Source organism: Macaca nemestrina, chromosome 9 (assembly GCF_043159975.1).
Source record: "Macaca nemestrina isolate mMacNem1 chromosome 9, mMacNem.hap1, whole genome shotgun sequence".
Classification (NCBI taxonomy): Eukaryota; Metazoa; Chordata; class Mammalia; order Primates; family Cercopithecidae; genus Macaca; species Macaca nemestrina.
In genome coordinates, this window is record NC_092133.1 from 95,325,221 (window position 1) to 95,342,566 (window position 17,346).

Consider the following 17,346-nt stretch of genomic DNA (forward strand, 5'->3'; position numbering starts at 1 on the left):
CACTCTGTGTCCTCCCAGCTTTTGCAAAAACTTTTGGACAAGTCATCTCCAAATAAAGAAGACCTTGTCAATGTAAGACCATGCTTCTTTCTTATACAGAAATTTTGCTTTCCTGGTTTATTTCTTTTCCAATCAAATCTAGAGATAAAAATCTGACAATGTATATTATGGGAGACATACAATACCTTTGGTAGAGGTGGTATTTGGTGGGCATCTCTTACCAACTGACAGTTTCCATTATAAACTAATTTAGAGGCATTTCCCTCAGCACCTGTTTCCCCTTTGAATTAAGGCCTGTGCCATTGCGAATCTAAATCAACTTGAAAGATAAATGTGGCAGGAAAAGGTCTTATCATTTCCACAGGTATCCTCTGTGCTAGTTTTGGGGAACTTTGATTTTTGACTTAACCACTGTACCCCTTCTGAGTTTCTAAAGTCATCAAGAGAAAAAACAGACCTATGTGAAGTGCACAGCATAATATAATCCTCACAGTGCTTTTAAAATATGATTGCAGATCTCATCAGCCTCAGGGGAGAGTGGTGTGTACCTTGAAATAACTCACTGAGGCACAAACTTGCTGACTTCTTGTCCTCCATCTCGGAGAAGATATGGAGGGTATGAAGGATGGAGAAAAAGAGGAAGAGGAAATGTGATGGTGGAGTGGGTAGCATAAAAAAGGGAAGACAAGTAAGTATATATGTTCTCAGTGGCTTCTCAGTTTCTTTTGGCCCATCAAGGAGACCGACATAGGAGAGTGCTGATGAGGCTGTTCTTAGCTGGGACCATACTTGCGCTTTGAAAACAACCCCCAAAATTGCTGCAGGCAAATGAGGGATGTCCTAGAACATCCTCCCAGGGAGCAGATACCCATTCTGTAGAAGCTCTAAGCCTGCTGGGCTAAGCCCTCCACAGGCCACTTTAATGAGGAGAGGCTCTAGGTAGTGGTAGGACCACCATGTTGCATGACTTTTCTGTGTGCCCTGTCTTTTTACTCCATCTAAAAAAAGAAAAAACTGTGTGTGTTGCTTTGAAACACAAGTGCAGATGTTTATCAGCAGCCTTTGCCTTTGTGGGAATTGTAAACTAAAAATAAAATTCTAACCCCTCACTGAACAGGCCCTACCTTGGTCAAAGAGACCCTAGAAAAACTTTAAAACTGAGTTTCTGGGGAGGAGGTTCAGACACATCTCCTTATACCCCCTCATGTTTATGGTTTAGACAGAACTGCCCAGCATTAGCGTGAAAATAGAGATAATAAGACTGACATAGCTGGGCGTGGTGGCTCACACCTGTAATTCCAGCACTTTGGGAGGCTGAGGAGGGCGGATCATGAGGTCAGGAGATCGAGACCATCCTGGCTAACACGGTGAAACCCCATCTCTACTAAAATACAAAAAATTAGCTGGGCATGGTGTGGGTGCCTGCAGTCCCAGCTACTTGGGAGGCTGAGGCAGGAGAATGGCGTGAACCCGGAGGCAGAGCTTGCAGTGAGCCAAGATCACGCCACTGTACTCCAGCCTGGGTGACAGAGCGAGACTCCATCTCAAAAAAAAAAAAAAAAAAAGACTGACATAATGGACTCTTTGTGGCAATGAGATACCAAATTATAAATAGGACTGAAGGCCACAACAGGCAAGGGTTAAGTCATGCACCCTAAACTTAAAGAATAAACTGTGTTCTAACTGCCACAAGTTAATTTTTCTCTAGTAGCTAAACAAGCACTGACCTCAAGATAAGCAATATTCAAATAATTGTAGCTCACCACCAGATACTGACTAACCTCCAACCCCTGTTCCACAAGCCGTAACTGCAGCTTTGATTGGACAACAGACTAATTTCAGTAACTTTCTCCTGATAAGAAGACCACCTACAGTTTGTTACGCTCCTGTAGGGCCAGCATAACCATGGCAACCCTGAGTAGTCTGTGAATGGCTGGGGGAAGGGTATATGAGAACTTTCTGTGCTACTACTTCAGTTTTTATGTTAATTCAAAACAGTTTCACATAATGTCCATTAATTTAAAAAATATGGCAGCATTGTTCAGGAACCATTTCATTTTAGCTAATGTTTAACAAGCAGCTAAATATCTAAATATTACATTGAGATAGTCTGTGCTATTAAACAATTTTGAAGTTGTAAATATATCTTCTGTAGTTGTAGCACTAGTGATTGACTTAATAAACTTAAATTTGCACACATGAAATAAAGAATATAGCATAGCAATTTTAGAGTTGTCTGAAATATGGGATACTGAATAATCTAGAATTGTTATGCTTGAATGAACTTAACAATTTAATTTCCACAGTACTTTCAGTTGACTGCTTTCCAGGGTGCACCCAGTTATGAGGCCAGTGGTGGATTATTCTCTTCCTCAGCTTGGTGTAGACTGTAGATTGTCTTGATCCCTCAAGATCTACTGTCATATCCTGGAAGCAAGATGCTGGGAAGTGTACAATGAAAAAGACAGCTTTTGACAAATTCCTGCCAGAGGTCACAGAGAAATGAGTAATTGTTTATTTACAGCTTAAATGTTTGACCCATTATTCACCATCTGCATAGCAAAACCCCTGAATCTCAGTTGGGTTTTAACAAGAACCTGCAGTGCAGGTTGCACTCATAACCAACAGACTGATGGTGTAGGCAAACACCTGTATTGAGATGAGACAATATAGAAATATTGGAGTGACCAAGAGCACTGGGCCTGGTGCATAAAGGTGTGGGTTCATGTCCTACTTAGAAGATGCACAAACCTGAGAAAGTTATAGAGACCTCTCTGTGCCTCAGTTCCCTGTTCTGTGGTATTGAAATGTTAATATGGCCTATGTTATGTTATAAGGCTAAAAATGGTGAAATGGAGGTAAAGCCTTTAGAAGACTGGTGATCTATAAGTGCCTTAAAGTGTTCGATCATTATATGTCTAGAAGAATACACCAGAACCTTGGTAGTGGTTGAATACAGAGAAGAAATGTGGATGGCTCCAGGGGAGTGGAGGATGGAATTTTCTTCTTTCTTTCCATGGATATGATGCTTTACAGCTTACGGAGAATATCTGTTATTTCTTGTGATGCTTACACTAGCCAGGAGGAATGGGCAAAGGAAGGGCTACAACCCATATTTGAGAGTTCAGGGAAGTGAAATGGAGAGATTTGAAGTGGTCTGCCTAGAATCATAGCACTGATAAGTGATGGATCTGGCACAAGAAGGTAATTGGTTTTCTGCGGACTGAGGTCTCTGAAGACCTGAGACCTTGAAATAATACCCTGAAACCTGAAAGCTATTTTCATTGCTTTCTCAACTGCTCTTACCCCAAAGTTTCTTCAGGAAGGCTGATGCCCTGGAAGAGGTGGCTAAGTCAGAAGAAGAGCTGAAGCAATAATAAAAAAAGATTCCTTCAACCTCTAGGTTTTAATCCCTGATCTCACCTTGCAATATAAATCAGTTGACCATCCTAAGGGACCATGGTCTGCTTGGCCCTGTATTAGTCCATCCTTCCATTGATATAAAGAAATACTTGAGACTGGGTAATTCATAAAGAAAAGAGGTTTAATTGGTTCATGGTTCTGCAGGCTATAGAGGAAGCATAGTGGCATGTGCTTCTTGGGAGATTTCTAGAATCTTCCAATCATAGTGAGATGCGAAGGGGAAGTAGGCATCCTACATGGCAGGAGGAGAAGCAAGAGAGAGTGAGAGCAAGATGCCCCACACGTTTATGCAACCGGATCTCATGAGAACTCACTTTTGCAAGGACAGCACCAAGGGGATGGTGCTAAACCATTCATGAGAAAACTACCCCCATGAGCCAATCACTTCGCACCAGGCCCCAGCTCCAATACTGGGGATGACAATTCAACATGAGATTTGGGAAGGGACACATATCCAAACTATATTATTCCACCCCTTGCCACTCCCAAATCTCATGTCCTTCTCACATTTCAGAATACAGTTATGCCTTCCCAACAGTTTCCCAAAGTCTTAGCCCATTCCAGCATTATCTCAAAAGTCCGAAGTCCAAAGTCTCATCTGAGACAAGGTAAATTTCTTCCACCTGTAAAATAAAAAACAAGTTTAGAGTTACTTCCAAAATACAATGGGAGTACAAGCATTTGGTAACAAACCCAATTCCAAAAGGGATAAATAGGCACAAAGAAAGGGGTTACAGGCTCCATGCATATTCAAAACCCAGCAATACAATCATTAAATCTTAAAGCTCCATAATAATCTCCTTTGACTCCATGTCCTACATCCAGGGCATTGGTACAAGCAGTGGGCTCCCAAAGTGTTGGTCAGCTCTGCCTCTGTGGCTTTGCAAGGTTCAGCTCCCAAAGCTCATGGACTGGAGTTTAGTGCTTGCAGTTTTTTCCATGTGCAGGGTGCAAACTGCCAATAGATCTACCATTCTGGGGTCTGGAGGATGGTGGCTCCACTAGCAAATGCCCCAGTATGGACTCTGTGTGGGAGCTCCAACCCCACATTTTTCCTCTACACCACCCTAGTAGAGGGTCTCTGTGAGGGCTCCACCCATGCAGCAGGCTTCTGCCTGGACACGCAAGCTTTTCCATACATCCTCTGAAATCTAGGTGGATGGTGCCAAGCCCTCATTCAGTCTTGCATTCTGTACGCCAGCAGACTTAACACCATGTGGAAGCCACCAAGGCTTATGACTTGTCACAGCAGCAGCCACAGCTACACATGGGACCCTTTAAGCCACAGCTGGATATGGAGTTGCCAAGAGGCAGGGAGCAGTGTCCTGAGGATGTGCAGGGCAGTGCAGGCCTGGGCTTGGCCTTCAAAACCATTCTTCCCTGGGCCTCTGATCCTGTGTTTGGATGGGCTGCCTCTGAGATCTCTAAAATGCCTTCAAGCCTTTTTATTGTCTGGGATGTCAGCACTTGCCTCCTTTTTAGTTATACAAATTTCTCTAGCATGTGGTTACTCAGCAGCCCACTTGAATTCTTCTGAACATAGGCCTTTTTTTTTTTTTTTTTTTTTTTTCCCTACCAGATGGCCAGGCTGCAGGATGCAAATTTTCCCAACTTTTATGTTCTGGTTACCTTTTAAATAGAAGTTCCAACTTATTTCTTTGCTTCCACATCCAAGCATAGTCTGTTAGAAGCAGTCACACCAGTTTGTGTTTTTTTTTTTTTTTTTTTTTTTTGAGACAAGGCCTCACTCTGTCACCCAGGCTGAAGTGCCATGGCATGATCCTGGCTCACTGCACCCTCAATTCCCCAGGCTTAGGTAATTGTCCCAACTCAGCCTCCTGAGTAGCTGGGACTACATGCCACCACACCAGCTATTTTTTTTATATTTTTAGAGATGGGATTTTGTCATGTTTCCCAGGCTGGTCTTGAACTTCTGGGGTCAAGTGATCTGCCTGCCTTGGCCTCTCAAAGTGCTAGGATTACTGGTGTGAGCCACCATGCCTGGCCCATGCCACTTCTTGAACACTTTGCTGCTTAGAAATTTTTTTTTTTGCCAGATATTCTACGATATCACTCTTCAAGTTCAAACTTCCATAGGTCCCTAGGACATGGATGCAATCCAGCCAAGCTCTTTGCTAAGGCATAACATGTGTGACTTTTGCTCTAGTTTCCAATAAGTTCCTCATTTCCATCTGAGAACTCATCAGCCTGGACTTCACTTTCCATATCCCTATCAGCATTTTGGTCAGAATCATTTAACCAGTTTATAAGAAGTTCTCAACTTTCCCTCATCTTCCTGTCTTCTTCCAAGTTCTCCAGACTCTTTCAACCTCTGCCCATTACCCAGTTCCAAAGCTGCTTTCACATTTTCAGGTACCTTTATAGTAACACCCCACTCCTTGGTACCAGTTTTCTGTGTTAGGTCATTCTCACATTGCTATAAAGAAATTCCTGGCCAGGTGCAGTGGCTCACACCTGTAATCCCAGCACTTTGGGAGGCCGAGGTGGGCAGATCATGAGGTCAAAAGTTCAAGATCAGCCTGACAAACATGGTGAAACCCTGTCTCTACTAAAAGTACAAAAATTAGCTGGGCGTGGTGGCATGCGCCTGTAATCCCAGCTACTCAGGAGGCTGAGGGAGGAGAATTACTTGAATACAGGAGGAGGAGGTTGCAGTGAGCCGAGATCATGCCACTACACTCCAGCCTGAGCGACAGAGTGAGACTCTGTCTCAAAACAAACAACCCCCCCAAAACAACAACAACCAAAAAACAAATTCCTGAGACTGGGTAATTTAAATTGGCTCAGGGTTCTGAAAGCTTTACAGGAAGCATGCTACTGACATCTGCGTGGTTTCTGGGGAGGCCTCAGGAAACTTAGAATCATAACAGAAGGCTAAGTGGGAGCATGCACATCACATGGCCAGAGCAGGAGCAAGGTAGGAGGAGGTGTCACACACTTTTAAACCAGATCTCACTATTGCAAGAGCAGCAACAAGGGGATGATGCTAAACCATTTATGAGACATACACTCCCATGACTCAGTCACCTCTCACCCAGTCATCTCCAATAATGGGGATTACAAGTCACCATAAGATTTGGGCAGGGACACATATCCAAACTATATCAGCCCCCAAGCTGACTCAGAACTCAAGACATTTTAAACCAATTGCCACTTGATGGTTGTGCCAAGAATCAACTTCCATTCAACTGGCCAACCCTTCATGAGCAGCTAATTGAAATTAACTGAAAATATGGCTATCTGGGCTGATTCTTTAGTGGATTGATGAATTAAATTTGTGACCCCAGCTGTTTCACTGACTTAATCTGAGCAACTATCTGAGCAACCTGGACTGAGGCACACTTGAGAATGGGAAGTGCCTAAATAAAGTCTGTTTAAATAACTTGAAGTCAAACCTGATGAAAGGGATACTTGAATTAATTAGACACAAGCACAATGTATTCAAGGCCATGAGTGAACATTGTATTATAGAGGAATGTAAACATGAAAACTAGTACCTTGAGCAGGTGGATATATGGCTCCTAGTATTAGGTTGGTGCACCAGTAATTGCAGTTTTTGCCATTGAAAGTAATGGCAAAACCCACTATTACTTGTGCACCAACCTGATAATAGCATGGGAAGTTTCCTGATTACATGCATCAATTCAGACATATCAAAATGTTAAGAGGATAAAATCATGTTACATTTGAGAAATTTTTTTTTAACCTTTCAGATCAATATTTCAGTATTATAACAGCAGAAATAGAATATGAGGGAAAAGTTGAAAGAGTTGATGGAAAAGATGAAGGACAAAATTACCATTGTAGTGAAGTAAAAAGATACACCTTTTGAAGCAGAAAGGAAACAGAGGGCAATGATGTATGATCTGTAAATAATGTGTAAAAAAATATAGTAAAGGTTGAACTTCTGAGATATAAATCTCAGAAGTTTCAAGAAGAAACAGATTTGAGAATTAAAAATTATTACCACATGTAATCTCATTGAGAACAATTTTTTTTTTTTTTTTTCCTGGCTCCAAAGATCCTTTACTGATATCCACTTGAAACACTTTGGTCCTTAACTTGTTAACTGAATTGACAGGCTGATGGCTGATCTAGGTAAAGGTTTCATGGTAGCAAAAACACTTCCTGCCTATAATATATCAAAACAGGTTCCTGAATAATGTGTGCAAATGTTGTCAGGGTCTCTGTCCCATCTTCTTCAGAGTTCGATTAAGCTCTTCGAATTTGTGGCTCTGATGGATGAAGAAATCCCCATAGCACCTGGCGACCTTGGTGTCTGCGATGTGGATCATGTCATTATCAATGTAGAAGTTAACCTCTGAGGCTGACTAAATTCACCATCCAGGGTTGTGATGCCGCTGGTCCACACCAGGTTCTTCATCTTGTGTTTGAAGACAGGAAGCTGGATCCTGAACTCCTGCTCTGTGAGGTCCAGGAAGCCAGCCAGCTTGGCCACAGGCATGGTGGTGTGGAGCTTGAGGAAGCCGGGGATGGTTGAAAGGTGGGCCTGCTGCTGTACTTCAGAAAACACCTTCAACTGCTGCAGGAAGGACTCTTTGTGGTAGTTGGGGTGCACATTATCGTAGTTGGGCAATACAGGTGACAGGAACTTGGGGCAAGAGTAACTGAAAAGTTCTTCATAGACTTGTGGGTCACCTTTCTGCAGGTGCAGCATCTTGTCCCCATATTTCTTCTGTAGCTGGGGGTGAATACTCTCATCGATACCTATGGGCTACATCGTGAGAGCAATGGCCAGTAGCGCATGCGTCTGCTCATTCTGCTTGTTAATCATCTCATACTTGTATGTGGTCCTCTGAAACATGCTCTTGGTCCTCTGGATCTAGAGGAGGATGTTGGCGAAGACCCAGATGGCATCCTGGTAGCGACACATCATCAAATATGCAAAGCCAACATAATTGTATGTGGTGACCTGGCACTCTGGCACACGGGAATACATACTCCTTTTGTCAAGTTTGATGGAGAACAAATCTTAAGCTTTTTTTTTTTTAAATTTAGTTGGGTATTAATGTATTTTTAATATTATGGCTAATTTTAATAAGACCTTATAAACAAATCTAATCCCAATCAATCAATCTTGACTGCAAAATAATTTCATAAACATTTTTATAACCTTTTATAATATTTTTATTTTATAACTCTATATCCATTTAATATTATTTATCTTTTAAATTTTTCTTTAAAACAACCCCTCAAAACTTCTAAACTAAGCAAAATTATGTTTCCCACCATGAAATTTCAGTTTTTTTCCTAAAAATCTCCAGATTTAGGCCACTCTAATATTTGGTTTCAGATTTTGACATTTATACTCAGAAGACTTTGGTCTATAATTTCCCTTTATGGAATGTCTCATATTGTATTTGGTATCAAGATTCTCTTCATCTGATGAAGGCAGTGTGGTTGTGTTTTTTCTGTACCTATTCTATGAAAGATTGGGTACAAAAGTGGTGTGGAGAAACACTACATTTTTCTAAAAATAGGAAAATATTTAAGACAAAAAGCTTGGTGGAAGAATCAAAAGTACAAGTCAGTAATAATACTATAAAACATGCTTATAAATCCATAGACAAATTGGAGCGGGAGAAACAAAAAAATGAGGAAGACATTTTGAGTACAAGTGAATTGGCCTATTTGAAGAAACCACAATCAGAAGATGAAAGTGAACATGTCTCAGCAACAGGACACAAAATTCCCCATATTTGAGCACTCTGTGTGTGACATTTTGAAATTGACAAATGCTGTCAAACTTGAATCTCGAAGCTCACAGAGTGATGATTAGAATGGAAGGCAAGATATGGTTCATCACATGATCACAGTGATAGGTCACCGTAGAATTTTCTAGTGAATGCATGCCACATTATGGGGTCCAACTGCTGCTACTTTGACATGGGTAAATGGTCACTTAGATTATATGTTGCATTTCAAAAACTGAATCCCAGACCCACAGTATTATTCTCTGTGTATGAAATAAATGTTAAATGAGGAAAAAAGACCTGTCTCTCAAATATTTTTGATAGTGAACATTTCAGAGTGAAGAGAGAAAAAGCTAACATGTTGAGAATAAAAGGAGTTCCATGCTTGAGTTGAAATGCCCTCCCCACCCATTTCTACTGTTCCTGAATCACTGGACATTTCTAGATTAAATAATTTAAAATTTGTTCCAGATTTAGTTTAAAAAGCATTATTATAAATTTAGTTTTAAAAAATAATTATATAAAACCTTCTTTTATCACTTACGTATAGTACCTATTTTTTCTCTCTATGCAATTAAGTTTATGTACTTATTTCTGAATCTCTGAATTTTTTGAGAGATCCTCTATTAATGTATACATAAAAGGCTGGCTATTCACTGAGACATTAAGAAAAATGAAGCACTATATATTCACCAGCCGGCTGTTTGAAAACATATAATTAATTCTTTTTTAAATGGAGACTTCTGATAACCCTAAATTCCAGGATTAAATATGTGTTGTGGCACATCAATCAGCCTGATCACACACATTCTTATGATCTGGTCATGAAAATTAGGAAAGGGAAGGGAATTGACAAGCCCTTTAAACACGCAGCAATGGAAAATTCTAAAATAAACATGACAGAGTTGTCATGTCTAAAACAAAGTAGATACCCTTTTAGATATGAAATGGTTCAGTACAAATTTCCATCATTGCTGATTCATTACAAGTTTCTAGAACTATTTTATCAAATGGCTCATTGATGAGATAAAAACTGCATTAATAATGGATGTTGCCATTTTTTCAGGGATTATTTAAGTGAGGGGGTAGTTGACAGAGTTTGGGAAGGAACGTGTAATATTTCCTCACTCTGAGTATAGAATTTTAATGGTTAATAACTAGATAGAAAAATGTGTGTGTGTGTGTGTGTGTGTGTGTGTGTGTGTGTTACCATCACAAACATACATATACACATGTCCAGTGACTCAGGAATTTCATCACTGCCTGTCTCATATGAAATTTAAGATTTAGTGGTGAAATGGAAGAAAAACTAGAAAACAGTGTTACATCTCTGAATGCTCAATTAGGGAGAAAATAAAAAAGATTTGGGAATATATCAAGAAAATAGAACCATATGATTGAAGGAACAGCATTCAAAGAGCAGATCAGACTTTCATTTGGTTGAGCAAAATACTTTCCTTCCTGCTGCCACCTGAGTGTCCACAGTGAATGAAGAGTAAATGAATAAATGTAAGTAAAGCCTTTAAAAAGCTTCCTCACTGTGTCAGTGCTATATGATTATTTAATTAACAAATCTGGAAAGATGTGCAGAAACTTAACCATTGTTACTTCCAGAAGCAGAACCTGATAGGCTGTGGAAGAGGGAAAGAAGGAAACCTAGATTTCAGTGCATGTTATTTTGTACCTTTTGAATGTCCTACAACTGTGTTATTCTTGGTGCTTTTACTGTGATTTTTTTTTTCTTTTTTTTTTAAGAAAGAACCACCAGCACCAAATAACGCATAAAACAACCACTTTATTTTGTTCATGGTTCACAGGGCTAGGAAGGCACAGAAAAGATGGCTTATTGCTGCTCATTGGTGTTTGGGGACTACAGAGAAGACTCATTGGCTGGAGTTGAATCCATAGCAAAGGGTTGGCATCATCTGGAAGTGACTTCACTCACATGTCTGCAGAGGACATGGGACTTTGGCTGCAGGGCCTATAGGAGACCTCCCAGGTACCCTGGGCTTCCAGGTAGCAGAACAGTCTTAGGACATTCAGAGCTTTGACTTGGTGGTCAAGGGCACACAGGTGAGTGACCTGAGTGAACCAGGCCTTTTTAAACATAACTTTGAAAGTTACACAGCATCACTTTCATGTAATGTGTCAGTGACAAGTGAGCACTAGTGTCCAGTCTGGTAAGGGTGGGCATAGACCCCAAAATCTCAAGGGGAGAATAGCAAAAATATTGCAAACATCTTTAAAAAGCCACATGCATATTCTCATTTAAAACTACTCAGGTTTTATCTCTCCTGGGCTTCCCACCACAGCTCTGGGGTGATCTTAGGGCTTATGTTTCCTCCCCAACTTGGAGACAGAGGAGAAAGGGACCTTGGTAGTGGTTGTGGTCAAGGGTCTTTTGCTTATGTCCTGGGAGGTCCACCCAAGAGAGATGCAGGTCAGCAGTAACCCAGTCTCACTTATAAGTGGGAGCTAAATGATGAGAACTCATGGACACAAAGGGGAACAGCAGACACTGGGCCTACATGAGGGTGGGGTGGGAGGAGGGAGAGGATCAGAAAAAAATAACTATTGGGTACTAGGCTTAGTACCTGGGTGATGAAATAATCTGTACAGCAAACCCCTGTGATATGAGTTTACCTACATAACAAACCTGTACATATCCCCCAAACCTAAAAGGTTAAAAAAAAAAAAAGTTCCTAGTAGCAGAGATGTCTCTCAAATATATGATTAAAAATATGTTACTTTATCACATAGGCCAGGGGTAAGGTAATTGTGGGTTTTACTTCTGCCTCACTCCCTGTGAGTTGATTGACAAGTAAATGCAAACATTCAGGGAAACTTACTGAAGCGTTATGGGGCAATAAAAACTAATGTCTGCCTTAAATGTCGCTCTATCATGGAACCATTTAATTGACTCTGTTAAATTTTGAAATCACAAGATTTAGGCTGGGCACGGTGGCTCATGCCTGTAATCCCAGCACTTTGGAAGGCGGAGACAGGTAGATCACCTGAGGTCAGGATTTGATTTCGAGACCAGCCTGGCCAACATGGTGAAACCCCATCTCTATTAAAAATACAACAATAAGCCGGGCGTGGTGGCAGTTGCCTCCAGCTACTCAGGAGGCTGAGGCAAGAGAATTGCTTGAACCCGGGAGGCAGAGGTTGCAGTGACCCAAGATTGCGCCATTGCATTCCAGCCTGGGCGACAAGAGCGAAACTCCATCTCAAACAAAGCAAAACAAAAACAAAAACAAAACAAAACAAACAAAACAACAACAACAAAAAACCAAGATTTAACTATTTGGAATGGAGAGGAGGCTTTATTTCTTATAGGGGGTTACAGCCTGCAACAGGCTGAGAAGAATGCCTCTGGCTAAGACCAGGGACAGGCACTTTGAAGGAAGATAGGTTGGGGTAGGAGCATTATGCTGGACAAGTTAGCTAAACATACATCTTCAACAGGTTACAGGAGGAGCTATGAGTATGCATGAAGGTGGTCCTGATGCACGTATATTGAACCAATATGCATGTAACATATGACCCATGTTCACTCTGGGGTGGAGACCTAACATTTGAATGTATTATAATTAGGCCCTATCAGTCAAAAGGTCTTTTCAGGACATGAAGGCACTCAAGTGTGCAACCTCTGTAAACCCAGCCAGAACCAGTTTATGGTGGGTGGTCTTCTTATCAGGAGAAAGTTACTGAAATCAGTCTCTTGTCTAATCAAAGCTGTAGTTATGGTGCTTGGGACAGGGATTGGCAGCCAATTAGTGTCTGGTGATGAGCTACAATTGTTTCCATTTTGCTTATCTCAAGGTCAGTGTTTATTTAGCTGCTAGAGAAAAAGGAAAAACCTTGTGGCAGTCAGACCATAGTTTACTCTTTAAGTTTAAGGTGCTTGACCTAACCCTTGCCTGGCATGGCCTTAGGTCTTGTTTATAATTTGGTATCTCATTGCCACGAAAGTCTGTTCTGCCAGTCTTATGATCTCTATTTTAACATTAATGCTGTCAGTTGCTGTGTCTAAACCACAAACATGAGAGTGTATAATGAGACATGTCTGACCTCCATCTCGTCATGGCCAGGAACTCAGTTGTAAGGTTTTTCTGGAGTCCCATTGGCTAAGGGGAGTGTCCTTCAGTTGATGGGGGCTTAGGATTTTATTTTTAGTTTACAATTTCCACAAAGGGAAAGGCTGCTGATAATCCTTAAACATCCTGCATTTGTGTTTCAAAGCAATAAATCAGACCTCTTAAGTACTAGTGGAGTTGTATACAATTTGTACGGTGACCACTTTCCTGTCTAGCCTGAAAATCCTGTGAGGACAGAGGTCTTGGCCTGTTTATTCCTTAACAGTTTTCTTACCCCCATATTAGCACATAGCAGCAGCTACACAGATGAGAATCTCTCTTTGCTCCCCACAGTTTCTACCTTGAACAATTCTCCCTGCCAACATGCAGTGTCACCCTGTAGCCTTATAGTTTCCCCAGCATCTAATATATTTTCTTCCAGTAACTGGAGACTGAGATGCTGCAGGGCCAGACAGCTATGTTCTTAGCCGAGTGACAAGCAAGGTTTTGTTGGGCTCTGTTTACCTTATTCACCTTAGGGTCCAAGCTGACCAACTCAAAACTATACACATGGGGCCAGAAAATCATCAGCCTCTGAGTGTCAGCTATATGATCTTACAAGAGCTCATTAGAGATGAAAAACAGATTTGTAAATTCCAAAGCATATCTCTAGCTCAAGATTGCCTCTCTTCATATTGTCTGCTTTTTTTCCAGTGGCTCCAATAGGCAAAAAACGTAGCAAAAATTGTTAATTTTGGAGAATTGTTCTGTTTCCAGTATTGAGAATTTAAATTCCAAGCTGCCCACTAGCTGCAAAAAGCAAGGAAGTTGTGTCACACTCACTTTCCTCTGCAGCTTTTCCTGATCAGTGTGCTCCCTCTAGAATTTATGAAATTGAAAGCATTTAACATTTTATATCAATTTTATCATATTAATACATCTAGATGTAATAGCCACAAAACACAAAGCCATTAAACATATTTTTCTATTGCAAACTAAACCCATAGCAGTAAATCCAGCATTTGCAGTTAGGTTAGCATTACTGCTGTGGGAACTATTCAGGTTGGAAAGCAGATTGGGGAGGGTACACGGGTGGCAAAGAAAGAGGCAGCTCTTGCAACAGGGCAGCAGCTGGGCTGAAGAAGAGGCTGGATAGAGTCTTGGCATCCTCCCCACCCCCCACCCCCCACCCTCCCACACCAGCTTTGCTCCAGCTCTGAGAACTTTTAACATTTTGGGGCCACCCAGTACTCACCTTTATAATTTGTCACTGTTGTTTTTCTTACCTCCCACCTGGAGAAGAGAACAAAAAACAAAGGCATCACCCAGGTGCATATTTCCCCCCTCACTTCATCCAGCACAGCTCAAAGAAGCCAGGGTTGGATCCGTTTCTAACCCCATAGATCACTGTGGCTTCTAACAGCAGATAGCAGTTCATCTGTGGCTCTCAAACCATGGAGGACTCCATAGACACCCAGTTATCAAAGGCTTATCACCGTTCCCCTTCATTCTTCCTTTTCCCAAACAGTGATGGAGCCAAATCTTAGTGAGTCAGGGTTGTTCTAGCAAATTCCACTTCTGGACCAGGTGCAATGACTCATACCTGTAATCTCAGCACTTTGAGAGGCTAAGGCAGGAGGATAACTTGAGGCCAGGAGCTCAAGATAAACCTGGGCAACATAGCAAGACCCCATCTTTACAGAAAAAAAAGAACCCGGGATGGTGGCACGTGCTTGTAGTCCCAGCTACTCAGGAGGATACATACCTGTAGTTCCAGCTGAGGCAGGAGGATCACTTGTGCCCAGGAGTTCAAGGCTGCAGTGAGCTATAATTGTGCCACTGCACTCCAGCCTGGGTGACAGAGTGAGAAGTAAAAAAATTTGTTTCTGATGCCAGCTGTATTGAGGATTCACAAGAACACTTCTGGGTTAAACAAATTGGTAGGAGGACTGACAGGACTTGGCATATAGTCACACTGTGGCTATGACTTATTACAGCAAGGTCAGCAAAGGGGAGAGGTCACAGGGCCATGTCCAGAGGAAACCTGACACCACCTTCCAAGCATCCTCTCCTAGTGGAGTCACATAGGATGTGCTGAATTCCAAAAGCCACACGCTGTGACAATAAATGTGAAATGTTGTCACAGAAGCTCCTTAGAAACTCAGTGCTGGACTTTTTATTGGTGACTGGTCATGTAGACACTGTCTATTGTGCACAAATCAAAATTCCAGATTCCCAAAAAAAAGTAGGTGTTCCGCAGAAACCATATTATTTAGGTACAATGGAGCCATTTGATCAGTGAGGGTTGGGGGAACCCTTCTGAAATCCAGGTTCCCAAACCTTCCCAAAATTCACGTTCCCAGATACCAGCCAAGGATAGGATAACCATCTCAGGCCACTTCAATGGCAACTCTACTTCGATTGATTTTTTTTTTTTTTCAGATGGAGTCTCACTCCATCACCAGGCTGGAGAGCAGTGGCGTGATTTTGGCTCACTGCAACCTCCAACTCCGGGGTTCAAGCAATTCTACTGCCTCAGCCTCCTGAGTAACTGGGATTACAAGCATGTGCCACCACACCTGGGTAATTTTTGTATTTTTTTTAGTAGAGACCAAGTTTCACCGTCTTGGCAAGTATGGTCTTGATCTCCTGACCTTGTGATCCGCCAGTCTCCGCCTTCCAAAGTGCTTGGATTACAGGCGTGAGCCACCGCGCCTGGCCACTTCAATTGATTATTAGTTTGCAAGTTTGTAATGCTTTCAATGGTTCAACCTGTTTGATGTTAGTTCTGAGTTCAGACTTGTGAGTGACAGACACACTAAGACAGCTGTGAGATTATCAAATTAACTCAGCTCAATTGTTGTGGTGGTTGCTATTATCTATTTTTATTTGTGTATATTTGAATGCCAAATACCAAAATTCAAGCATAAACTTTGTGATGAATTGTTTGAAAAGTAGAGATTTATTAAATGAGGAAAGATTTCTTTTGAAGCTTTTTGTGTGGTATGCAAAAAGAAAAAGACACCAGCACATAATAACAGCTAAAAATGGAAGATGTATGATTTCCTCAACTAATATTATATAAAATTGTAAACAAATTTTTTTTATTAAAAAGAATTCAAGGCCAGGTGCGATGGCTCACATCTGTAATCCTTGCGCTTTGGGAGGCCGAGGTGGGCAGATTGCCTGAGCCCAGTAGTTCGAGACCAGCCTGGGCAATATGGTGAAACCTTGTCTCTACTAAAAATACAAAAAAATTAGCTGGGCGTGGTGGGGAGCGCCTGTAATTCCAGCTACTTGGGAGGCTGAGGCAAGAGAACTGCTTGAAACTGGGAGGTGGAGGTTGCAGTGAGCTGAGATTGCGCCACTGTACTCCAGCCTGGGTGACAGAGTGAGACTGTCTCAAAAAAATAAAAAATAAAAAAATAAAGAGAATTCAGATTGAGATATAGTAATTGCAGTGGAAGTTGTAAACATCTGCCACACTATATATCAACAGTAGTCTTTCAGCTCAAATGACAGTTTGAAAGTATTACTGCTAGAAGTATTTTCTGATTCCGAAGATGCAATCAAATTTTGAAGAGCCAAGATGAAATCTGCTGGAACAACAACAAAAGTGATAGCTTCACTGTGATCACAGAGATGATCAATGATCTAAATGCCTCACATATTTTCACCAGAGCCATGGATGCAAGTAATCACAAGGCAGAAAATATTTTCTCTTTCCTTCCGAATAGCTTTTGGTGGCGATAATACAAATACAAATTGTGGTTGATGTTTGCATAAGGGCACAGACATGCTTGGTCCAAGCTGAAGTAAAGATTCCAAGTTGTGGGCCATCCTGCCCACATTCTGAATCATGAGGTCAAAATAGTATCTGATGTTCTTTGCATTTTCATTGAAGTAACTGTCATAAAATTGTTCTCTTACTTCAGCATTTACATTGTTAGAATTGAGTGATTAAAGGACTGTGTGAGTTTTTTGGCATTCGATATTCTTCATTTCCTTTGCAGTTAGAAACTCATTGGCTCCTGTCACTAACACAGTTGAGAAAGTTGTTAGTTTATGTAAAGTCTTGAAATAATATTTTAATTCTCAAGAAAAGATCC

The 17,346-nt window shown here is 41.2% G+C and overlaps 1 protein-coding gene and 1 pseudogene across 6 annotated transcripts in view; one reads left to right on the forward strand and one right to left on the reverse strand.

Annotated features, from left to right (window-relative positions):
• The first annotated feature begins 558 nt into the window (after window positions 1–558).
• Window positions 559–17,346, forward strand: part of LOC105463229 (zinc finger protein 37A) — a 49,705-nt gene continuing 32,917 nt past the window's right edge. For all 6 annotated transcript variants that reach the window (XM_011710219.3, XM_024787165.2, XM_011710214.3 and 3 more), the window contains exon 1: window positions 559–688. The gene's annotated coding sequence lies outside the window, so the exon portion shown is untranslated. The remainder of the gene's footprint in view (window positions 689–17,346) is intronic.
• Window positions 7,449–8,402, reverse strand: LOC105463227 (eukaryotic translation initiation factor 3 subunit L-like; annotated as a pseudogene).